The sequence below is a fragment of the Procambarus clarkii genome, chromosome 74 (genome assembly GCF_040958095.1).
Source record: "Procambarus clarkii isolate CNS0578487 chromosome 74, FALCON_Pclarkii_2.0, whole genome shotgun sequence".
Lineage (NCBI taxonomy): Eukaryota > Metazoa > Arthropoda > Malacostraca > Decapoda > Cambaridae > Procambarus > Procambarus clarkii.
The window spans coordinates 16,424,472-16,450,039 of NC_091223.1; the positions used below are offsets into that span (position 1 = coordinate 16,424,472).

Here is a 25,568-nt window from a genome sequence, read left to right on the forward strand (position 1 = left end):
AATAATAATAATTTTTATTTAGGTAAAGGTACATACATAAAGAGATTTTACAAAGTTTGTTGGCTTTATAAATAGAGCTAGTACATACAATGCCTAATGTATGTATGTATGTATGTAAGGAGAGAGAGAGAGAGAGAGGAGAGAGAGAGAGAGAGAGAGAAGGAGAGAGAGAAAGAGATGAAGATCGAGACAGAGAAATAGATATAGACAGAGTCAGGGAGAGAATGTTAGACACAGAGACATATAGATAAGGATATGCAAAGTCAGTGAGAGAATGACAGAGATAGAGCGAGGAAAGAGACAGAGATAGACTGACACAGAGAATGTCAGAAACGAGGAGAGGCAGAGACAGAGGGACAGGAGCAGAGGGACAGGGACAGACACAGACACGCACATGGAACACCGAACCTTACACACTCTCTGATATATTGTTTAATTAATAGAGATTCACTAATAAAGCTTATAATTGTATATGTTATCAAAAAGGCATAGATAAAGTTGTTCTTACGTTTTAGTCACAGAGATTAGATATTAGTAAAGTTCATTTTATTCAGGAAAGTACATAAATAGTCGATTTACAAACATAATATTGGATTTATAGATAGAGCTAGTACATACAATACCTAAAGCCACTAGTACGCATAGCGTTTCGGGCATATTATTAAGAGAGGAAAGATATTTATATTTAAACAATTTTTTTTTTTTTACCGACGCTCTCCCTATTGATGAGAACTACAACCTAATGAAGATAAATGTTAATTTTATGTAGATACTGTAATAAACGAAAGTTTTTAATGCCATCAGAGAAGCAGAAATATAGGCAAATTTTAAATCCCTTGTCATAAATATAACTGAAGTGAAAGCAAAGATATATGCATTTTGATAGTTACAAAGACAGCTCTTTAACACGGGTGGAACACGAACAAGGGGAACTTAGTACCCAAATGAGCCACAGAGATATTAGAAAGAATTTTTTCAGTGTCAGAGTAGTTAACAAATGGAATGTATTAAGCAGTGATGTGGTGGAGGCTGACTCCATACACAATTTCAAATGCAGATGAGATAGAGCCCAATAGGCTCAGGAACCTGTACACCTGTTGATTGACGGTTGAGAGTCGGGACCAAAGAACCAAAGCTCAACCCCTGCAAGCACAAATTAGGTGAGTACAACTAGGTGAATACAGCTGAGGGGCGGGACCAAACAGCTGAAGCTCAATTCCCTATGCATAACTAGGCCAGTCCATAGGAATTACCGTTTGTCCTGGCGCCATCTATGTTTTGACAGCAGTACTTCTAATGTTCCCACGTTATGTGATGATCGCTATATACGGGTGTTATGGTCAGTTGCTCTTCTATATATGTTTATGGACAACGTAGGTGATTTGAGGCAATTTGCGGCCAGAGTGAAATAGTATCCACGCGGTGAGTGATGGAGGAGGATATATACTGCTGTGTACTCGACCAACGGGTGAGAGGTAAGTTATATCGAACAATTATGGGGAATAGATGGGTTATTTTAAGCGTAAAATGTCGGGTAACCGGTAACTACACAGATGGGGTAGTGTTTTTTTAAAGTCTTTATTTACTAAAGTGGAACATTACATTATGCCTTTAGCTGAAGAAGTCTACTGGTGGGGGAAGTAGACGGGTTTTATGAAAGTATTTTACCTAAATATTTGTATTTGGTTAACTAGTTCAGCCGTTACCAGGGAGGGTGTTCCTTTAATTTAATCTAAAAATTCTAGCCGGACAAAGTGATTAAATAAAGAAATTGAATAGAACGAAGTGGTTTGCCAGGGTGCTTAACATTTAGTTTAGTTCTCTTACTATGCAGCCCATGCTTAAAGATTGCACTCTTATCATACCGAATTGACCGTAGTTTTACTGCATTTAATATACCGTTTTTACCCTATTTATGTCGGGTAAAGGCCGGTCGTGGAAAGTTCCTAATAGAGCAAGTTTAAAAGGAAAAGTTTGAGTTAACTTTAACGCTAAAGTTAGTGACCAATTAGCTTAGTCTATTGTGAGGAAAGTTACTAGAATCTAACATTGCAAGTGCCATTTCTCTACTCTTTTTGAGAAACATGACTAGATACATGAATCGCATAGTTTTATTACTAAATGTTCATGGATTAGGTTGCATAGTTGAGGAAATGGTGATAAGGTTTGTGATTTTGTGTACCTTGACTTCAGCAGAGATTTTGATAGTGGCGCAAAATTGATAGGGGCTCGGATCATTGGGAATGCTGACTGAAGTTGATTAGGTCATGGCTATACCAAAGGAAATTAGTATAAATGGGGTTAAGTTGGGAGAAGTGTTGTAAGTAGTGCCTAAAAGCTCTCCTTGGACCTCGGTTATTCGCAAGATTATGGTTTAGACTGCAATAGTTGCAGAATTGGCAAATAAAAAATACAGATGCCCTATATAGTTTTGAAATGGTTAAGACTACCAGATGCAGTTTAATGCTGACAAATGTAAGGTTTGGGGGCTAGGTAAAGATGAGATAGATGTAGATTGTTAAGAGTATTAAATTTTTTGCAGGTGGTAAATTCTCCCCGAGCTGGCACTGCTCTCCAGCCTGGGATGTTGATTGGTTAGTCTTCAACTGCCTCCCAACATGGTAGTGAGGTCCTGAGCCGACATGCAGTGAGGAACGTGGAAAGCTTCCTGAATTGGCACATGGTATGCCTCCCTTTCAAACCAGCAGCTGGCACAAATGTTCCAGCTAACATCAGAATAGTGGATGAAGCCCACACTAAAATGTAAGTGGTACAGTAAATGGACACCACCCCCCCCCCCCCCCTCCCTTTTGACACTGAACAGTTGGGAGGAAGGGGGGGGGGGGGGGGTGAGACAGTGTGGCTTAGTTCTATTGCTACAGAATCTTTTGCCATAAGCCAGTAGCAGTGCCTATTGGCACTTGCTATTCAGAATCTCCCCCTTACATAGTTAATTAAGTGTTGTACATTTATAGATTAAAGCTTATTTAACAAATATTTAATGTTAACTAAACAAGATTTATATTTCATTAAAATTATTAATAAAACGCCCTCAACTATGCTGTTTAAGATCTAATGCCCCACATTACAATTTTCACAATTTCAACATACCATTCTATTAAATACATTCCTGAAAGGACTAAACTTGCAGATATGGTACCCACTAGCCTAATCCTAGACTTCCATACCCTAATATTTAATAGGTTTGTAGCAATTAACTTCTACCCTCTAATTCCAATGTACACAACACTACTACTGTAGATCTGCAAGTATTTTCCTGCAGCTCTTTGTTGCCAGGACCTTCCACAACCTGTCATGTGAACAGTAAATATTACCAAAAAGTTATTTGCATAGCGATGTTATTTTGTTCATACCTGTACCACCAGTTTAACAGTTGCCGTTTTAAATGGCACACTAGGTATCTTGTTGTCCTATCTTTATTAATTACAAACAAAGCTATAGTCATTTAAAGTAAACATCCTATACAAATTTTATTTTCCAACAACTTTAGTCATTAACATTGTTCTGGAACATTGCAAACAAACTTTAATTTAACCATGTGTAACATTTGAATAAAAGCAATACAAAATATATATACAAATTATTATTCTTTTGCAACCACTGCTTACTACTAGGGGGACAAATTTATTCCGTTGAATTATGTACCAAGCTTTTTAGTCTGAAAATTCATAATTAACCCAACTATACTACCAAGACAATGTGATTTTACTAAATTTAGTAATATGTTTACACTAGCAACTATACAAGGCCATATTCTCTCTAGTTATCACCACACTTCTGCAGGTGTAAGGTTCTATCTCTCCCATCTGCAGCACTTATGACCACACTTGGTCTTTATTATAAATTTCTTTATGAACCTGATACAGTACTGTTAATGGATTAAATGTTTTGTGGGAACAATTTAGCTACAGTTCTGCCAAAGGAATGATTAACACACCATGCAAGCCAACTAATATTAAAGTTAGAAATATTTATTAAAAGCAGAAGTTTTTATCATGTGGGATATTATTTTAGAAGAATGGGTGGTGTGGTGGTTATGTTATGGTTCAGTAACATGGTACAAGAGGGCAAGTAGTTGCTGAGCAAGTATGCCAATTTCAATTTCTAGCAAACTGGCAGATACAGCAGAAGTGCACACTTTCTGCATGGATTCTAATGGCAGTAAAGTTCCTACTAGTTACTGGCCACCATTCACTAATGACTAGGGGAAGTTAGCTCAGAGCATCTTTGATGTGCTTTGATGGCAACGAAAATGTTGCCCCCTTCAAAAGTTAAGCTTGTCTACAGCATTTTGTTTTAAGGGTAATCATGAGTCAAATAAAGTTAATGGCAGGAAAAGTTTTGTTCTAAGTGATGGTATTTTTCCCTTGAAAGTAAAAAAAAATATTCAATGTTTACTTTAGCTTGGTTTTAAAATTATATAGTTTTCCAGAATGTGGTTTGGAAAGTCCAGAAGTCCCTCTGTTAGTTGTAGTAAAGGTTAATCTGAATAGATTTGCATAAGTAAAAAAATAGCAATAACTTAAACAATATAGCATTGGCTAAAGATAAATGTAAATTGCCATTGAAGTGCAGTTGTGGATAGTTTCTCAAATGACATATACTGAAACTTGGCAAATTGATGCCATATATATTTATATTGCTAAATTAGATCTTTACTACTGCTACATGAAGGAAAGGTAAATTCCTTAAAGAAATTTTTTCCATCTGAATTTGTAAAGTACTGAATGCTAATTTGAAAAGTAAAGCAAGATTGGCTTTAAATCTGAAATTAATTTGTTTAAATATTTTTCAGGTGAAAGTGATTATGATGCATGGACTGGCTTGGAGTGAGTCTCCTTTACTCTGCAAAAGGAAATCTACAAAAGTGGGTGAGTTTGAATTTGATGTTTTAGCTATATCAATGACCTAATCTTAATTCTCTTATCTAGTCCATTTATAGGTGTGTAACAATGTCCTACTGTTACAACCCACAGGGATTGATGCAGTTTGTACTGATCCTACCCCATTTCATAAAAGGGGACCAGGCAGTCTTGCAGATTTCCCTGGCTTGGCTTTTTCAGAGCTTTGCTCTACTACCCATCTAATAGATGGACTAGATTTGCATAGGTATAGGGACCCTTAACAATGGTTGCATTGTTAATTCTCACAGGGCTTGTTTGCTGAATGGGTGGATGCATCTAAAACCTTAGTGCCTGGCATGCATTGTATAGTGCTTTCAGTAAAGCATATGTACAATGTGTTGATGGCACTACAGTGGTGGATGTAATGCACCCATTCAGGGAACAAGCTCTGCACCAAAACCAGAGGAAGGGATAGGCCTTGCTGAGACTATCTTAAAAGATAGGCTGTTAGGATTTTTTGGGCTTGTTATTAGGCATTGGTGATAATAAAAGTAGTGTCCCTGTTTAATGTTTATTTTTCTTTTACAGGTGATTGTCTCTGGAGTTGTCTTGGCCTTTTGGATCTTCTGTTCATCTAGGAGCATCTGTCCCACAACCTGAAATGGAAATATTAGATGTATTATAAATACTATGTAAAACTTATTAAATAAAACAATTCTAATGAAACCACTTTATATACCTTATCCTGAAATTATGCTGGAAAGTATTGTTTACTACTATTGATGCAATGTTTAAACATCTGATTTTTTTACTTTGAAAATAAATACTTTGTAAAATTTACACCTATTTGAAACTTGTTACATAGGTGCATGCAAAATGCATTGAAAAGATGTAAAAGTGGACTATCTATTCAATTTACATAAATTAACAAATATTGCAAATTAGTCTGAAATATTAAAGTGGAAGAAACTTTAGTCAATATTTTAGTTTTCATATTTGAAAGTAAATTTAAAGCTATGCAACACCTAAGCTTTGTACAAATTATGATTAAATTAACTAAAGATCATTGTTAAATTTACAAAACATTAGAAAAGTGACACTGAACCATGTATACAACATGGTTTTCAGTCTTTGGTAACTTAAATTTAATCAAAGCTCTTAAATGATTTGTCTGCCAAACTTCAGATATTCTGAAATATTTTACCTAGATTAAAACCATCATTGTTTGAAAGGGCAAAACAGATTACTGTCAATTAGTTTGACCTAACATCTGCAAGGTCCTGAAGGAATGGAATTTTTTTTGTAAAACTTTGCTAAAAACAAACCCTGCCTAATGAACCTGCTCATTTTTTTTTTAGAAATGGTAATTGCAACATTACCAAAGGCCATTGTTTTAATAGCCAAAGTACCAAATGAAAGACCAAGAAGCAACAAACAGGTACATGGTAGAAAGGACAAAAGAATGGTTACGAGGACCCTTTCATTTGTTAAAGAAATGACTTGGAAAAATGCTGTCATACCACAAGGGTTCTTAACCCTTGTCATAGACATCACTGACATTAATCTAAACCTCAGCAATTTTTGTGGTTGGTAATATTATAAAAAAAAATAAAGAATATAATATTGAGGCCTTAATGCAGATCTCTAACTCTACAAATAGTAACAAGACTGGCAATTTCTTAATATAAAACAAAAAAAAATCCAAGACCTGGCACGTGAGCCAGAACAATCCATATCACAACGACCACATTAAAATGAAACAACAATGAAGGTAAGGTAATTACCAAAAGAAGGCACCAAACCGGGAAGGCCATGTAGCACCATCAAAGTGCGAAATAATCAGAGGGCGCTAAATATCACCAAGAATGCCAATACGAGAACAAAAACGCGTAAGGCGAACGATATCAAAAGTATCCAATTCACCTAGAATTCTATCGAGGGACAAGTGACTGCGAGGGACGGTCGGAAAGCAAGACACACGCTCGTCCTGGAAATCAGGACATTCAACAAGGATATGCACAACTGTAAGAGGGACAATGCAATTCGGACAATAAGGAGCAGGGCGGCGCTCCATTAAGTGACCGTGGGTTAAGCGGGTATGACCAACCCACAGCCGTGCCAAAGCAGTGTCCCACCGCCGGTTACGGTGGTAGGAGGAAGGCCACGGGGACACACTAAGTTTGAGAGTACGCAGCTTGTTACCAACCACAGAGGACCAACAACCCTGCCAACGGGGAAGAATGAATAACAGGATAAAAGTCAGAATAAGGAATACCTTTACGGGAGATGGGACAAGAACGGATAGCTTCCTTAGCGGCAGCATCCGCACCCTCATTGAAACACCAATATGGCTGGGAACCCAGCAAAACTCTACTGATTTAAATTTACTAGAAATAAGAAACAGCCAATGTTAAATCTCAATGACCACCGGATGGACAGGATTAAAGGACCCTAGAGCCATGAGGGCACTACGAGAATCAACTACAACCACAAAGGAGGAATGAGAATGAGAAAGCAAGAGACAAAGAGCATAGAGAATAGCATAAAGTTCTGCCGTAAAGACGCTAGCCTCCGAAGGGAGGCGACACATGTAAGTACGGTCAGGAAAAACAACAGAGTAGCCCACACCATCCGCAGACTTAGACCCATCACGGAAGATGGAAATAGAGTGGGAGTGCGAAGAAAAGTGCTCAAGGAAGAGGCTTTTCAGAATTGTAGGAGGGGTAAAGGCTTTAGTAATACAAGTCAAGGACGTACAAAACTTGGGAACGGGGACTCTCCACGGAGGTAATGAAGGAACAATACGAGGAGAAACATTAGAAATATGAACAGAAAGAGAATCCTGTAAGCGAGATAACTGGACAGAAAGTGGGAGACAATGAAGAGGAACAGGAACCACAGGAGGAGGAAAAGTCAATGCACCACAGAGGCGAGAGGAAGGATGTTGGAAGGACCGCGCAAGATAGCGAAGACAGTAGCGATCACGGCAGTCCTGAAGAGAGAGAAAGCCAGTGTCAACATACAAACTAAGGGCGGGAGTCGAACGAAAGCCACCAGAGCCGAGACGCAACCCAGTATGGTGCAAAGCATCAAGATGGCGAAGAGTAGAAGGAGAAGCAGAAGAGTATGCAGGGCAACCATAATTGAGTTTAGACAGGACGAGAGAGGAGTGCAAATAGAGGAGCGTGCGCCTATCCGCTCCCCAAGAAGTATGGGACAAAACCTTAAGGAGGTTAAGGGCCTTAGAGCATTCAACTCGGAGGCAAGAGATATGGGCTGACCAAGACAAACGAGTGTCAAAGACTAACCCCAAAAGCTTCGCGGAATCCCTGTACACAATGAGATGACCATAAAGCAACAACAATGAAGTAAAGGTCCTTTCAGTAAGAATCTATCATTCACTGAAAGTTGCTGCAGTTAAAAATAAAAGAAAATACAAGTCCCTAGAAATAAACAAGCAACCTTTTTGACTAAGGAAAAGAAGGTAGTTATTCTACTGTATAAATCTAAGTATTCACTTAGATAACTGTATCCAAGCATAGAGGTTCCCCCCCCCCTCCCTTTCAGAAAAACATCTACTTTCGAAAAAGTTTAACATTGGCCAACAAAAATGATTCCAGAACTAAATTGCCTAATACCAGGAACAACTGAGAGCCATGACAAACACTGCAACCCTCTCCTACCCCCAAGTCTTATGCTATTTATGATCCAAGGTAATTTGAGATACTATACTGTACTTCCTACAGACGAGTCTAGTGAGAGGGTGATCTCCTGGCGATTAAATTGAAGCACGATACAGGTGTCAACGAACATCAGTCAGCCCACTTGTCAGCACAGTGGATAACTAATGACATCATAATCTGCAGTGTTGTATGCCTCCCTGTGGCCATTTAAATCAATAAAACACAGGGTTGTGGCAATGTTTACAGCATAAGGCAAGGTATAGAGGAATCCTGGAATGCCATGTAATGTGTAGTCCTTGAATGTGCTTTAGGCAACCAAATTGAATAACATTTCTGGTGTTCGGCTATATAATCCGACTTTCTCATTCGGAATAATGTTTTAAACCTAAATAGGAATTCACTTTAAAGGTCAATTTATTTGGAAAGTGCTAACCAGATTCCAAATTACTGAGCTCTGAAAGTACTACAAGGCAAGTTTAACCGAATGAGTGTTTGCCTATCCATACCCCCATGAGGTATGTGACAACACTGAATAAAGAAAGGGTCTTTGAGCATTCACCGTGCAGGTATTTGACATGACCAATATAGCCAAGTGTTAAAGAAAAACTTACATGAAACTTACAATGAAGATGAACAAACTTCCACATACCACCCCCCTCTCACTCCTGCCCTCCCTCCTTAGGTGCTCTGATTGGCTGAGCACCTGAGCCACCACCACTCACCTCTTGTTGTGAGAGCCTAAAGCATGTTTGGTTGCACTTTAAAAGTTCCCGAGTGTACTCGCCTAATTGTGAGTACTGTAGCGAGTAGATTATCCCAATAATATACTCGCTCCAAATATAGTGTTAATATTCCTGTCAACCTTTGGAGATGAATGAGGTGAGGCGTTGCCCGGGCAACACGGTGAGGTGTTGCCCGAGCAATATAAGCAGCGGTGTAGCGAACATTGGCTAGTCTACTTTCAAGTGTGGTCTAGAGCAGACACTTGCGAGATACTGTACCAACGCTCAGTGCGCTCAACTCACACCAACGTATCACCTGTGTACTTCTGTATATTCGACCAAATATATATATAGTATCTTAGTGTCTGTGTTTACTTGTCACCATACTTTACGTAACAATAGAACCGTTACATTGATGACCCAGTGAGTGAAAAAGAACACCTAGTTACAAACTAGATCTTCGTCATGGATTTATCTACCAGGTTTCCAGCATACAACGCAGATGAGCCAGAATTTTGGTTCATGCAGATGGAGGCTATTTTCGACCTTCACGAAGTTTCGACGATACCCAGCCACGATGGACTACAACATGGACTCTCACTGGACCTCTACTGCTACTGTTTGCTGTGATGGAACACTGCCAACACCCTCGCCACAGCTATGATTTTCATCGCGTCCATCTCTGCATTTTCATCTACTACGGCTTGCTGCTCCACGATCGTTACTCACTCTTCTGACAGCCTCATCAATGATTACATCATGTTGGATCTACAGCCTGTCCTGCCGACTCTCCGTCGCTGCCAGGGCACTGCTTGTCCTACGCCCACGACAGCTGCTCTGTCATCAAGCCCTTTGCGCAGTACAGGACTTACAGCTTGCGTTTCCGACACTTCGTCGCCTTCAGGACAATTCAGCTCTAGCAGTGATTACCTCGTTGTCCTAACTACGTGCCTACATTACCTCCTAATGTCCTGGTGCCCGAGCCCATCCGCCCCGGATCTAAATGCTCCACCAGCGACCCAAGGACGCAACAATTATGCACATTCTTCTCTCCTGCTACACCGAGCTTGTCCACACACTGCCTACATCTTTTGGTACCAGACTACAATTTCCACAGTCAACAATGTAGTATTCGGCGTGTACAGTCCTAATCAACCCAAGACGCTACAGCTTCGACACAGAGCAGACAGCAGACTACGACCGCATCGAGCCGCCACGCTCTCGCTCCCCGAGTTTAGACACTCACAAATCTCAATCGAGCCGCCACGCTCTCCCACATAGAGCTCCACGACTCCGGCCTCACTCAGCTCTCTGCTCTGCTCCAGGCTTCGTCTCAACGTCTGCGACACTGCTAAATCCAGAGACACATCCGCCGACAACGCAGTTCACTTTTCGACCCCAATTACCAGCCGCACCACAACCTGATCCTACGACGACGGACGATCCTGGGCGACCTCCCACCCTACGACCCCAGTTAGATGACATCAGCGAAGAGGAGGAAGTTAACTTTGATGGTTATGTAACGCGAGCAGGGCGTACAATTCACCGACCAGCTAAGTTCCTTGATCAAGTATTTTTCCTTTCATCCCCTGGGAGGGGGAGTTCTGTAGCGAGTAGATTATCCCAATAATATACTCGCTCCAAATATAGTGTTAATATTCCTGTCAACCTTTGGAGATGAATGAGGTGAGGCGTTGCCCGGGCAACACGGCGAGGTGTTGCCCGAGCAATATAAGCAGCGGTGTAGCGAACATTGGCTAGTCTACTTTCAAGTGTGGTCTAGAGCAGACACTTGCGAGATACTGTACCAACGCTCAGTGCGCTCAACTCACACCAACGTATCACCTGTGTACTTCTGTATATTCGACCAAATATATATATAGTATCTTAGTGTCTGTGTTTACTTGTCACCATACTTTACGTAACAATAGAACCGTTACAGTACCGCCTGCCCGGTTCACCATTTTGTTTTTCAATCTACCTCAATTTACCCCTTTACAGTCAAATATTATGCAAAATTCTGTTTAAAACTTGTCCCTTCTTAACTTAAATAACTGCTTTGGCCATCTGCAATCTTTCTAGGTGGGTAAAAATGACTCTTGAGGCCAGAAAGGACTTATCACACGGCGATCATAACAATACGGTACACACACAAAATCACAACCTGATATACACCAAGCAGAAAATCCACTGGAGCTGTGAGGCGACGTAAACCCTTGCCCAAGGCACTGGCAGCTGCATACTCTACCACAGTATATTACTGACTTTGTAAAAGTCTTACAACCGGATTTCCCCATAAATCACAGCAAGTTTTGAGGCCCCTCCTTGAGTCAACGTCTTACGTAAGACCTACAAGCACTCAGGTGAAGGCTGAAGCAGTTCAACACCATACGCCCCAACTTCAAATACACAGTTGAGAGGCGGGACCAAAACGTGATTTTCTGTGTGTGCCTGAAGTTGGGGCATACGGTCTTGCTTCACCCTTCACTTTACCCTTCACCGGCGTACTTCAGGGGTTTTATTTAATACTTGGACTGGCTTCAGTAGGGCCTCCAGACTTTCTGTGGCTTCACAAGTGTCACGTAAATCCCCTGCATAGCAGTGGAACTGCCTTTTCCCTTCACCTTCAATGCCTCTGCACTGGAAGTATACATCTACACCAGCCCAAAAGAGTCATCAGTCCTGCCACCTCTCCATACCCCCCAGGGCCTGGCACGGCCTGGTACGACTCAGAGGCAAGCCGGGCACCACTGCTAACTGGCAGTTTGTCCCCACAAACAAGCAGTTAGCCGCCTTCAACTGACAGTGGTACAGCTCAACACAAAGGCACTGCCAGCCACAACGAGCAGTTTGCTAGTTGACCAGATGTCCACCTCGTGTTGACACTGGATGAGTCATCACCGCCGGACTATATAAAGAGCGCTGCCTCCCTGGAGAGGCAATCTCTCCCTTAGTGCTCTAGGATCACCTTGGTGTCTCTAACCCGTCGTCCACTTCCAGCCAACATCATGTGACTGATGCCATGGTGGTATGGTAGCTGTCTTCAGAACACCAGTATATCTTCATACTTTTATTCATTGCTTATAGTTTATTTTTTGCATTTAAGGTCATACTAACTTGTTCACCTTTGCATTACATGATAGTCAAGTATTGTCATGTGTTATTTTTGTTCATTACTATTTCAGTAAATTGTTTAATTATTTATTTGATAATTTTCATTTGTTTCCACCTGCAACTTACACACTGCAAGGCCAATAGCAGCATTTCTTTCATTTATGTGAGGGAGAGCCATACCATCTTGGTTCAGTATAGCTGTGATACCATAACCCGTCACACAAGATATCCAGTTGTAAGACTTTTACCATCAGTGGTGGTAGAGAATGCAACTGGCAATGCCTTTGTTACAGGTTCGCTTCATCTCACAGCCCCAGTGGATTTTCTCACACATTTGAATACATGAAACAACTTTATTTGATACATTCCAAACCAAAGTACTGTACAGTACAGTAATTATCAAACCATCAAATGTGTGGGATATTCATAGTGCGCTAAATATCACTAACGTCGCCAATACAAGAACAAAAACGCATACGGCGAACAATATCAAAGGTATTGAATTTACCAAGAATTTTATCGAGGGACAATTGACAGTGAGGGATGGTCGGGAAGCAAGACACGTAAGTCCTGGAAGTCAGGACATGTAGAGACAACGGTTTGGACAATAAGAAGCAGGGCAGCGCTCCATTAAGTGCCCGTGAGTTAAACGTGTATGACCAATATACAACCTCGCCAGAGCCGTTTCCCACCACCGGTTACGGTGGTAGGAGGAAGGCCACGGGAACACACTACTCTTAAGAGCACGCAATTTGTTACCAGTAACAGAAGACCAACAACCCTGACAACGGGCAAGAATGGGGAAATGAATAACTGGGTAAAAGTCATAATAAGGAATACCTTTACAGGAGATGGGACAGGTGCGGATAGCTTCCTTAGCGGCAGTGTCCGCACGCTCATTTATGAACACACCAATATGGGTGGGAATCCAGCGAAATTCCACTGTCTTAAATCTACTGGAGATAAGAAACAGCCAATGTTGAATTTCAACTACCAAAGGATGGACTGGATTAAAGGATTCTAGAGCCATGAGGGCACTGCAAGTGTCAACTACAAACACAGAGGAGGATTGACAGCGAGAAAAGAGTTGATGAAGAGCATAGAGAATAGCATAAAGTTCTGCCATGAAGATGCTAGTCTCCGGAGGCAGGAGACACAAAGGTGCAGTCAGGAAAAACAACAGAGTAGCCTACACCGTCTGCAGACTTAAGACCCATTGGTGAAGACGGAAATAGAGTGGAAGTGTGAAGAAAAGTGTTCAAGGAAAAGGTGATTTAGAACTGTAGGAGGGGTAAAAGTTTTAGTCATGTGGGTCAAGGCTTACAGAATTTAGGAACAGGGACCCCTCTATAGGGGCAAAGACGGAATGACACGAGGGGAAATATTGGTAACACAAACTGAAAGAGCATTTTGTAAGAGAGACAACTGTACAGAAAGATATAGGTGGTGAAGGGGAACAGGAACCACAGGATGGGTAAAGGTCAAGGCATGACATAAGCAAGAGTGAGGGTGCTGTAAGGACCGTGCAATGTGGAGAAGACAGTAGCGATCGTGGCGATCCTGTAGAAACAGGACGCCAGTTTCAACATACAGGCTTAGGGTAGGTGTCGAAGGAAAGGTACCAGAGCTGAGCCGTAACCCAGTATGATGCAGTGTGTCCAGATGGTGAAGGGTAGAAGGAGAAGCAGACGAGTAAACAGGGCCATAATCGAGTTTAGACAGAACAAGAGAGGAATGTAAAGAGAGGAGCAGTGTCGATTAGCTCCCCAAGAAGTATGGGACATGACCTAAAGTTAGTTAAGGGCCTTAGAGCATTCAACTCGGATGTAAAAAATATGGGGCGACAAAGACAAACGAGTGTCAAAGATTAGCCCTAAAAGCTTTAGCAGATTCTTTGTACAAAAGGGGATGACCCCTGTTATCTAACAGTAAATAGGTATCTGGGAGTTAGCTGTTACAGGCTGCTTCCTAGGGGGATGCGTGTGTGGGAGAAAAAAAAATTTAGTAGTTAACCACTGAACTGCTCTGTCTCCAAATAACACCCTGGTGCACAAGAAATAAATTCTTTCCAAAAATTTTTTTTCTCTTCTTATATTGTTAAAATGCAGAGTCTGATCACAGGGAAACTAAACAAAAAATATTGTATGTGACTTACTTTAGCTGCGATGGAGCTGGGAAGTTGAGCAAATTATGGGCGCTGAGCGTTGGAGCGATGGGGTTCTGTCGGCCCCGCCACCCCGTGCAACGGCAGTTGCTGCGAATAAAATGTTGCGCAATTATTTTGAAGTTTCTCATTCATTTCTTCTTTTTTTTTGCTGTAATATTATTTAAAAGTATCTAATTTGTGGAATTTATATAATTCAAAGTATAGAACATCGCTATGCTCAAAATTATGGGCCTCATATATGCGACATATTCTACAATCAAACAGTGTTTTTGCTGTTATTACACTATATACACACATTGTAGATACCCATCTACGTATGTATTCACCATAACGATCCACTATGTTGGTATGGTGAGCCCAAAAAACATGAGTGAGCTGCCACACCCTGCCAGTCCTCCCTCCCTCCTCCAACACATTACTCGCCAACATTCCTCCTCCCAAAATACTGTTATTGTGTTTATTACACTATTTACACACGTTATGTATAAGTATGTACATGTTTTATTCATGTACATACGTACATACTTGCCATCTCCTCACCTCTCTCTCTTGCCTACTTAATGCTCTTGCTTCCCTCATCTCATCACAATCGACTTTATAATGGTCCAGGACGGATCGAAATGTCGTCGTCTATTCAATTTCCAGTGTGTGGTTTGGTCAACAATGAAATCTTCATGCAAGATCTTATAAAGAAAACCCCTAGAACGAGTTTTGCAGATACGAAAGAGTTTAAGGTGAGTAGGGGATGGTTTGAGAAATTTTGAAAAAAGACGTGGTATTCATAGTGTTGTGAGGCATGGTGAGGGTGCCAGCTCAGACAAAGTAGGGGCTGAAAGATTTGTTCGTGATTTTAAAGATTTTGTAGATACTGTATTGATGGATATATTCCACAACAAGTGTTTAATTGTGAGGAGACATGGCTATTCTGGAAAAAATTGACGAAGAGGACATACATTACCCAAGAGGAGACGTCACTGCCCGGACACAAGCTAACTTGGGCTAACTTGTGTCAGGATAGGCTAACTCTTGTGCTGTGTGGCGATTTGAAAATTAAACCCTTGCTCGTGTATCATTCCGAAAATCCAAGAGTTTTAAAAAATATATAACGTGCAGAAAAACTGTGATGTAGAGTGGTTTGCCCTGCCATCAAAAAATATCTGTAAGAGAAAAGTTTGACACTAAAGGGCCTGCTTCTCGACAATGCTCCTGCTCATCCTCCAGACTTGGAGAATGCATTGTTGGGGCCACTTTTTTTTTTTTTAGGGATATTCCTGCATGGGCCCTAAGTTTCTGGCTAATGAACCAATGACATGAAGGAGGAGTTTTCAACCTACCTTGTGTTAGGTGTGCAGGGGTCAATAGGCTGAACATAATGTCAGGAGCAAAGGGGGGCGTTTGCCTCTTCAAACACAATTGTGACCATCTTCATCTCTTCGAACTATCCTAAATGCTCTCTTCACCTGTCTGACCAAATTGGGTGTCCAGACCACCTTTGAATCTGAAATTGTAAAATTAATAGTGATTTCAGAATATTCAGTCCATTTATACTAACAAAATTATATACAGTATACTGTAATTGAAATTTTACAGAATGATAAAGGCAATTTAGTAACTTTGTTAAAATGCACATGGGGAAAATACATGAAAATAGGTTAATATGGTTTGTAAGGTTGATGGGAAATGTTTATTACTTTTATGATTTAAAAGATGTATAGCCCTGATACTCCATCCTGGGTGCATTCCACCAGGTAATGACCACAGCAAAAGTTTTCCACGAGGCTCTATTGTCACACAAACTTTTCACATTTTCAAACTTGATTCATCTTTTTCCCCCTCGTTCCAGGGGTTTTCTTTAAAAGGTCTTCATGCAAATGCCTTGGTTTCTCACAAATGATGGCCTCTGAAATGCTATCACCTGCTAACTGTTTGTTGTGTATCCAAATTAATAAAAACTTTTCAACATCCTCAAGTGTTTGTGTTCTTTGTTTCGGGATTGTTGATATGCCTTTTCCACTTTAACGCTCATAATGTCCTTTTTCTTAGCAAGTATAGTGCATATTGTTGACATAGATTTGTTGTACTGCCTAGCTAGTTCAACAACCTGTGCACCATTTTGATGTTTATGAATGCTTTCTTGTTTTTCCTCTATGGTCATTCTCACATGTGTTTTCTTGGCTTGAACCTTACCACTGGCTTTCTTGGGACTCATGGCAAGATATATAATAACAAATTTTATGTTCAAATAGCCAAAAATCCCAAAACAAATGTAATGCTTTATAAAGAATTCAGGCGCGATAGTTACTAGGCAGGAGACACTGGTAAACTGAGGTGCGATCACCATGCCACCACGCGCTAGGTCAGCCCATACGCATATCAACAAACTCATTTCCCGAGGCAAAGTTTGTAACCCGATTCAAATTTTTCGAAGAAATTAGGCTCGTAACCCGAAAAGTTCATAAATATTCATTCGTAAGCCGAGGTGACACTATATATAAGTAAAAAATTAAAATTTTGTAGATACACTGTGCTGTATTGATGGATACATTCCACAACAAGTGTTTAATTGTGAGGAGACATAGCTATTCTGGAAAAAATTGCCGAAGAGGACATACATCACCCAAGAGGAGACGTCCCTGCCCGGACACAAGCTAACTTGGGCTAACTTGTGTCAGGATAGGCTAACTCTTGTGCTGTGTGGCGATTTGAAAATTAAACCCTTGCTCGTGTATCATTCCGAAAATCCAAGAGTTTTAAAAAATATATAACGTGCAGAAAAACTGTGATGTGGAGTGGTTTGCCCTGCCATCAAAAAATATCTGCAAGAGAAAAGTTTGACACTCAAGGTCCTGCTTCTCAACAATGCTCCTGCTCATCCTCCAGACTTGGAGGATGCATTGTTGGGGCCACTTTTTTTTTTTTTAGGGATATTCCTACATGAGCCCTGAGTTTCTAGCTAATGTACCAATGACATGAAGGAGTAGTTTTCAACCTACCTTGTGTTAGGTGTGGAGAGGTCAATGGTTGAACATAATGTCAGGAGCAAAGGGGGGCGTTTGCCTCTTCGAACACAATTGCGACCATCTTCATCTCTTCGAACTATCCTAAATGCTCTCTTCACCTGTCTGACCAAATTGGGTGTCCAGACCACCTTTGAATCTGAAATTGTAAAATTAATAGCAATTTCAGAATATTCAGTCCATTTAATACTAACAAAATTATACATACAGTACTGTAATTGAAATTTTACAGAATGATAAAGGCAATTTAGCAACTTTGTTAAAATGCACATGGGGGAAATACATGAAAATAGGTTAATATGGTTTGTAAGGTTGATGGGAAATGTTTATTACTTTTATGATTTAAAAGATGTATAGCCCTGATACTCCATCCTGGGTGCATTCCACCAGGTAATGACCACAGCAAAAGTTTTCCACAAGGCTCTATTGTCACACAAACTTTTCACATTTTCAAACTTGATTCATTTCCCCCCCCCCCCCCCCTCGTTTCAGGGGTTTTCTTTAAAAGGTCTTCATGCAAATGCCTTGGTTTCTCACAAATGATGGCCTCTGAAATGCTATCACCTGCTAACTCCTTGTTGTGTATCCAAATTAATAAAAACTTTTTAACATCCTCAAGTGTTTGTGTTCTTTGTTTCGGGATTGTTGATATGCCTTTTGCCACTTTAATGCTCATAATGTCCTTTTTCTTAGCAAGTACAGTGCATATTGTTGACATAGATTTGTTGTACTGCCTAGCTAGTTCAACAACCTGTGCACCATTTTGATGTTTATGAATGCTCTCTTGTTTTTCCTCTATGGTCATTCTCACATGTGTTTTCTTGGCTTGAACCTTACCACTGGCTTTCTTGGGACTCATGGCAAGATATATCATAACAAATTTTATGTTCAAATAGCCAAAAATCCCAAAACAAATGTAATGCTTTACAAAGAATTCAGGCGCGATACTTACTAGGCAGGAGACACTGGTAAACTGAGGCGCGATCACCATGCCACCACGCGCTAGGTCAGCCCATACGTATATCAACAAACTCCTTTCCCGAGGCAAAGTTTGTAACCCGATTCAAATTTTTCGAAGAAATTAGGCTCGTAACCCGAAAAGTTCATAAATATTCATTCGTAAGCCGAGGTGTCACTATATATAACTAAAAAATTAAACTCAGGATTACTTTCAACCCCCACCCCTTTTGCTCTACTCCATTGCCACCTACCTTCACCCCCCTCTATGATGTACTCTTCCATAGACACCTACCTTTGCCCCCCTCCTCCCCTCTACTCCTCCATCATCACCTACCTTCACACCCCCTCCCTTCTCCTCCTCCATCGTCACCTTCCTTTCACCCTCCTCTATGATGTACTCTTCCATAGACACCTACGTTCACTGCATATAATGCTCCCCTCTACTCCTCCATCGTCACCTACTTTCACCCCCCCTCCGCTCTACTCCTCCAGGGTCGCAGACAATTTCACGAGCGTGAGAACTACGAGTTCTCTAACCACTCTCACACTCCTACTCTCTCACCAGTGAGGGGGAGGGAAGGAGGGAGAAAATGAAGGAAGAAAGGTGGGGGAGAGAGAATAGGCAGGGGGGAGGAGGGCCTAGATACATTTCTTCCATATAGATAGGTAGACTGAGGGAGAGCTGCTTGCCAAGAGCCCTATCAGACAGGCTTCCTATTCCTCAACCCTCCCTAATATGCCACATCCTGGTCAGGACAACTTGCTCGATTGTTATTCTTGGTGTGACTCGAGAACTGACCTCGAGGCGGGGCATGGGCATGGATTATCTCCCTGGGGCATGCACCTCCCTGCCCCAGCTCTCTCTCTCTCTCACATAATCTATCAAGGGTCTAACATGAGGTCATTGTGCCTACCAGAAGTGTATATTTCCAAGGCTGGCCACCTATCTGGACCATTCAAATGTATAAACACGTAATTAGTCTATTAAAATTATATATAATGCTACAATTATAAATTAATTTGTTCGTGGTCATTCGTTTATCAGTATTTTAATATGAGGTATATATACGCATGTATGTATACGTTGACGTACACATATATGATTATGTGTATGGAATGATTATGATTATGTGTAATCATATATGATTATATCTAATGGAATGCATTAGTAAGTAATGTGGTGGAGGCTGACTCCATACACAGGTTCAAGTGTAGATATGATAGAGCCCAATAGGCTCAGAAACCTGTACACCTGTTGACTGACGGTTGAGAGGTGGAACTAAAGAGCTAGAGCTCAACCCCAGCAAGCAGAATTAGGCGAGTATATGAACGAATGCACATGTACACTTTCAAATGAATTAAGATACCTTGAGATACACAATGACTTAGTTTAAATAGTTTAAACACATTATGGTACTGATTTTGACATGCTGATGTCTGGAAGGAAGAGGGGGTGTGGGGGGTTATTGTCTGAGGTGGAGGACCAGAGGAGGGGGTCAGCGGAAGGATGGTGGCTGGAGGGATGCCATTGTTCTAATGGTTATGAAAACAATTATTGATGGCAGGAATTCAGTGGGTGTGTACTTCACCCGCACCATCACCATACTGTGCCCTGCTACAACCCCCCCCCCTCCCCCACTCCACCCATGCTGTGCGGGGCGTATTACACATTATGGGATAACCGACTGTCTGTCCATTCCTGTCTGCTTGTTATGCTGCCCTTCCTTTTGAAAATTGTCTGCTTTATCGACTTCCTTCAAGACCACACGTTAGCCTCTTATCACGCCCTCTTACCACTCTCAGGGAGCCGGCTCTTCTATACAATAGTTACCACTCAGTCCCCAAGGTGAAAGAGTGTCCGGGCATATGACTTGTTACGTGTACTTATTTGCGATTCGTTTGGGCTGTCACGTGTGGTGATTAGTGTTGGGTAAGGCTAGGCCGGGTCAGGTCAGACTAGGCCAGGTCAGACTAGGCCAGGTCAGACTAGGCCAGGTCAGACTAGGCCAGGTCAGACTAGGCCAGGTCAGACTAGGCTAGGTAAGGCTAGGCCAGGTCAGGTCTGGCTAGGCCAGGTCAGGCCAGGCTAGGCAGGGTGAGAGAAGTAAAGCGGCAGGTACTTACGTTTCCGAGAAAGTAGCGGCGGTAGTATATTGTTGATTTAGATTCGACGACATCCTGAAGCTAGTAGGTGGCGGCCTCATCGCTCTCGAACTTCTTGTTGTTGTAGGGGATACGAGGCACACCCAATATCCCCCTTACATTGATCACATCGCACACTAATATTTTTACTATTTCGGACACCAGATTTGTCTGTTTCGTATATGTATAATTGTTCAATATTAAAACCACAATAGAATTCTCTAAGTACTTTCGTATATTAATACATCTTCAGAAGGAATGGTTCGCTCTGAAGATGTATTAATATGAGAAAGTACTAAAGGAAATTCCTGTTTCAATTCTTCCTCCGTGGTCTGACACTCTTATTATATATTGTATATACTGAATTATATATACTATGCTTATATAATATATACTGAAATATTGTTACATTTAACGTATGAAACAAAGTATATATCTGTATTTTTAATAAAATATAAAACATTAATATTTATCAACGTATCTCTGTGAATTACATAATTTATCAGTATTGTACAGCCTGTGATCTCCACCTGGCTGGCCACTGATACCTAAGTAGCTTTCATGTGTCCGGACACCGGCGATAGGATTGTATTATTTAACTTTAAAGAGAGAGATATTTCTTGAAATGTTGTCACATTAACGTCTACATCTTCCTTCCTTCTGACATATAGATTTTAAGGTTAATTAGCATATATGGAAATAAATTACACAATTTATAGGCTGGTGTGAAGGGCTTCACACTCTTAGAGCAAGCCATCAAGAAACTGTACAGTATCAAATGCATATATCTTCGCTTTCACTTCAGTTATATTTATGACAAGTATTTAAAGTGTAGCTTATATTTCTGCCTTTCTGTTGACATAGAAAACTTTCGTTTATTACATTATCTAGATAAAATTAGCATTGATCTTCAAAAGGTTGTAGTTGTAACATCCATTATAAACAACATTATTATTGCAAACAGTAGGAGTTTCAAAGTCTCATTTGTATGGATACCTTCTCATATAGGTGTTGTCCAGCATGATGACACAAACAAGGCAGCTAAAACTGAATGTGATAAGCCTGAAGTTGAGTGGGATATGGGCATTCCAATCTCTTCTGTCAAAGCCGCAATATTTTAGGAAATTAGGGAAGACAGAAGAGCAGTCACTGACACACAAAAGCCAGAAAGCAAGAGTATAAAGAGCTATGACATGTTTATGTGCCTCTGTAACCTTTTCCACTACCGCCCACAAGATGATATATGGGGGTGCATAATTAATGAACTAAACTAAGTAAACATGTTTAGAATTGAGAATTATATGAACGGACAGCATAAAACTTCCACTAGTGGCACAATGACAGTGTGACATTGTAATTGCCAGAATTAGGCTAGGATATCGGTATGTATCGCAGGTGGCTGCAGGTAATGAATAGCCCCCAATGGTGAATATTCCAATTGTAAACTATGTGAACAAGAGCTGGGACATACTCACCAACACTATATCTGTGATTGCCCTGTTATAAGTGACTTCAGACCAAATGGTATAAGGTACTTTGAACTCTGTAATTACTTCATACACTTAGGAATATTGGAAGATATTCTTATGCTGTACCCGGATTTTGCTAACGGGAGGCTAATAGATCAGCCTTATATTTTATGTTCTCACCTGATTGTTACCTTGAGGTAGGCCCGTAAGTGGTAGTCCTCTTGAACCATTAACAGTATCAATAGATGATACTGGAGATCTGCGGAGGTGCGACTGGACCCTGCGTGACGGGAGATGTATCCCTTGTTTCTTGTGATTGATTGATGAGGATTAAGCCACCCAAAAGGTAGCACGGGCATGAATAGCCCGTAAGTGGTGTTCTTGTTAGTCACAGTCTATTTTTTTTTTATTGAGGCTGGTATTTTATCCCCTGATTCCATGTATAACTAACCATCCTGTGAGATGGGAATATTTAATGAACTTATAGCTAGTTTTTGATATACACTGTGTAATCTTTCATATAGAATAGGGTAGCAGCACATTACTGTGTATACCTAAGCTTGTTAATAATAACAAAAAAAAAGTTAGTTTCTATCGATAGGGAGAGCGATGGTTCAAAAATCCTTCTTTAAAATATGAATATCTTTCCTATCTCACTAAGATCTAATCTCTGTGATTAAAATGCAAAATTGACTTTGTCACTGCCTTTTTGATAACGTATACAATCATAAGCTTATTTGTGAATCTCTATTAAACAGTAAATCAGAGAGCGTGTAAGGTTCCGTGTTCCATGTCCGAAGAAACGGAGATTTTACATAAATTTGTAACAAATTAGATGGCAAATTCCTTAGCATTCTCATTGACCACAAGCTTAATTTCCAGGGACACATTCTAAACATATCAAAACAAGTTTCAAAAACTGTGGGCATTCTTTCTAAGATCAGATATTATGTACCACGCCCTGCCCTGGTGACTCTCTATTACTCCCTTATCTATCCATATCTCAACTATGGTATTTGTGCTTGGGGTTCTACTACCCAAAATCACTTACGTCCTCTAATTACTCAACACAAAGCTGCTATTAGGACAATATCCAATTCTGGCCCCAGACATCACTCGGTACCCCTACATAAAATCTCTGAATATGTTAGACATTAAGTCACTACACATTCTCTCATGTGTATTATACATATATAAAACGCTAAACTATAATGCCAATCCTGATCTCAAAAGCTTCATAGAAGGTTGTATCAGAACCCATGAGCATCACACCAGAAATAAATACAGTTTTGATATTCCTAGAGTACGACTTAATCAAACTAGAAATGCTCTACAAATCAAGGGGCCCAGAATGTGGAATGACCTTCCCAACCATGTTAAAGACTGTACCTCTCTCAACCAGTTTAAGTTAAAAGCGAAGCTATACCTAATAAATTCCCTGTAACCTACCTTACCCTTCTATTGTCAACCAATGTCTGTTTTTTTCTTTAAAGAGCGCTGTTTGTTGACATAATTGTATTTGTGCTGCTTTTTCATCTATGTTTTCATTTCTTGTTTTCATTCTACTCATTATGCTCAATTAGTATTAAGCTTGTCATTTAAGTTTATCATGCCCGAAACGCTTTGCGTAATAGTGGCTTTAGGCATTGTATGTACTAGCTCTACCTATAAGTCAAACAATCCTTGTAAATATTTATTGTATGTATGTACCTTACCTAAATAAAATTGTATTGTATTGTATTGTAAATACAGTACATGATAGTTTAAGTAGCGAACGCATACCAACAAATAACGATTAGTATCTATAACAAAAATATTGTTCTATGGAGTTGATTTAACTTCCAACCATGTATTTTTAAATAATCTTTAACGTTTTCTGGCTAGTTATGTTAGATTTGATTAAAAATACGCATTCTACTTGTTAACATCATAAATTAAATTTGCGATAATTTGAGCAGAGAAGTTCGACGACTGGATCACTGTGTACAGAAGGTTGATATGCCAGCAAACACTTTCCAGAGAGCAATATATCTTGGATAAGTCGCTCCACGATATTGTTGCTTGGACCATCGACTTCCTTTGATATTACATATTTACATCTTATTTTGTTATGAAATTATATTTTTCAGAGTAAAATTATGTTTTCTCATTTTCTGCATCCAGCATCCACATTATAGTGAGTAAATATACCATATTACTTCATTGCTTACGTAATGCTAGGAAGGTTTGAGTAGCTTTGGGTTTTTAGTAGACAGAATCTCCAATAGATGGGGCGAAAGTCGCCCCATCTCTCTCGACCGGGCGGGACTCGAAACTTAAATTCGAGTTTCTGCCAGAGAATGGCAGAAACGAGGAGAGGCAGAGACAGAGGGACAGGGACAGGGACAGACGGACAGGGCCAGAGGAGGGACGGGGGAAGAGGGGGGCAGTGGGACAGGGAGGGAGACAGGGACAGAGAGGGGGACAGGGACAGAGACAGAGGGACAGGGTCAGAGAGGGGGACCGGGGGACAGAGGGAGGAGAGGGGGCAGGAGACCAAGATAGAGGGGACAGAGGAGAGACAGGGGATAGAAAGAGTGGGCAGGGGGACAGAGGAGAGACAGGGGATAGAAAGAGTGGGCAGGGGGACAGAGGAGAGACAGGGGATAGAAAGAGTGGGCAGGGGGACAGAGGGAGGGACAGGGACAGACAGAGAAGGACAGGGGCAGAGGGACAGAAAGGGCGGTCAGGGGGACAGAAAGAGTGACATGGGGCAGAGATAGGGACAGGGACAAGGGGACAGAGATGGATAGGGGGACTGGAGGAAAGGGAGGGGGACAGATAAAGGACAGCGGACAGAAAGAGTGGGCAGAGGGACAGAGAGGTACAGGGGACAGAGAGAAGGACCGGTACAGGGGGACAGAGATGGACAGGGGGACATAGAGGAACAGGGGGACAGAGAGTGACAGGGAGACAGAGAGAGGAACAGGAGGACAGAGAGGAACAGGGGGACAGAGAGAGGGACAATGGGATAGAGAGGGACAGAGAGATGGAAAAGGGGGGATAGGGGGAAAGGGATCGGGGACAGAGGACAGAAAATGTGGGCAAGGGGACAAAGTGAGGGACAGGGGGACAAAGATGGACAGGGGGACAGGAGGAAAGGGGGGAGATGTATGAAGGGGAATGTTTGCGAGAGATGGAGAAGGGGTATTTAGAACGGTAAGTTAGAGAGGGGGCAACTAAGGTGCATCATTGAAAAGCAAATGAGCATCATTGAAATAGCAGGAGCCACGCACATCTTCAGCCTGCGTTGTTGAGACATTGTCAATTAAGCGGTGTCCAATAACAGTATCTTCGGTATTTAAGCGATACCTTAAAAAATACTGGAAATATTCAAAGATATTAATCCAGATATTAATCCCCTTGTGCAACGCACACAAGCGGCAATAT

At 41.0% G+C, this 25,568-nt stretch overlaps 1 long non-coding RNA gene across 1 annotated transcript; it reads right to left on the reverse strand.

Moving 5' to 3' along the window:
• Positions 1–5,422: 5,422 nt before the first annotated feature.
• LOC138356733 (uncharacterized) lies at positions 5,423–20,932 on the reverse strand. The gene is made up of 5 exons (XR_011224598.1): positions 20,653–20,932; positions 17,545–17,707; positions 15,886–16,049; positions 14,540–14,638; positions 5,423–5,521 (listed from the first exon to the last, which is right to left on the reverse strand). It is a non-coding gene; the product is annotated as an uncharacterized lncRNA (long non-coding RNA).
• Positions 20,933–25,568: the final 4,636 nt, after the last annotated feature.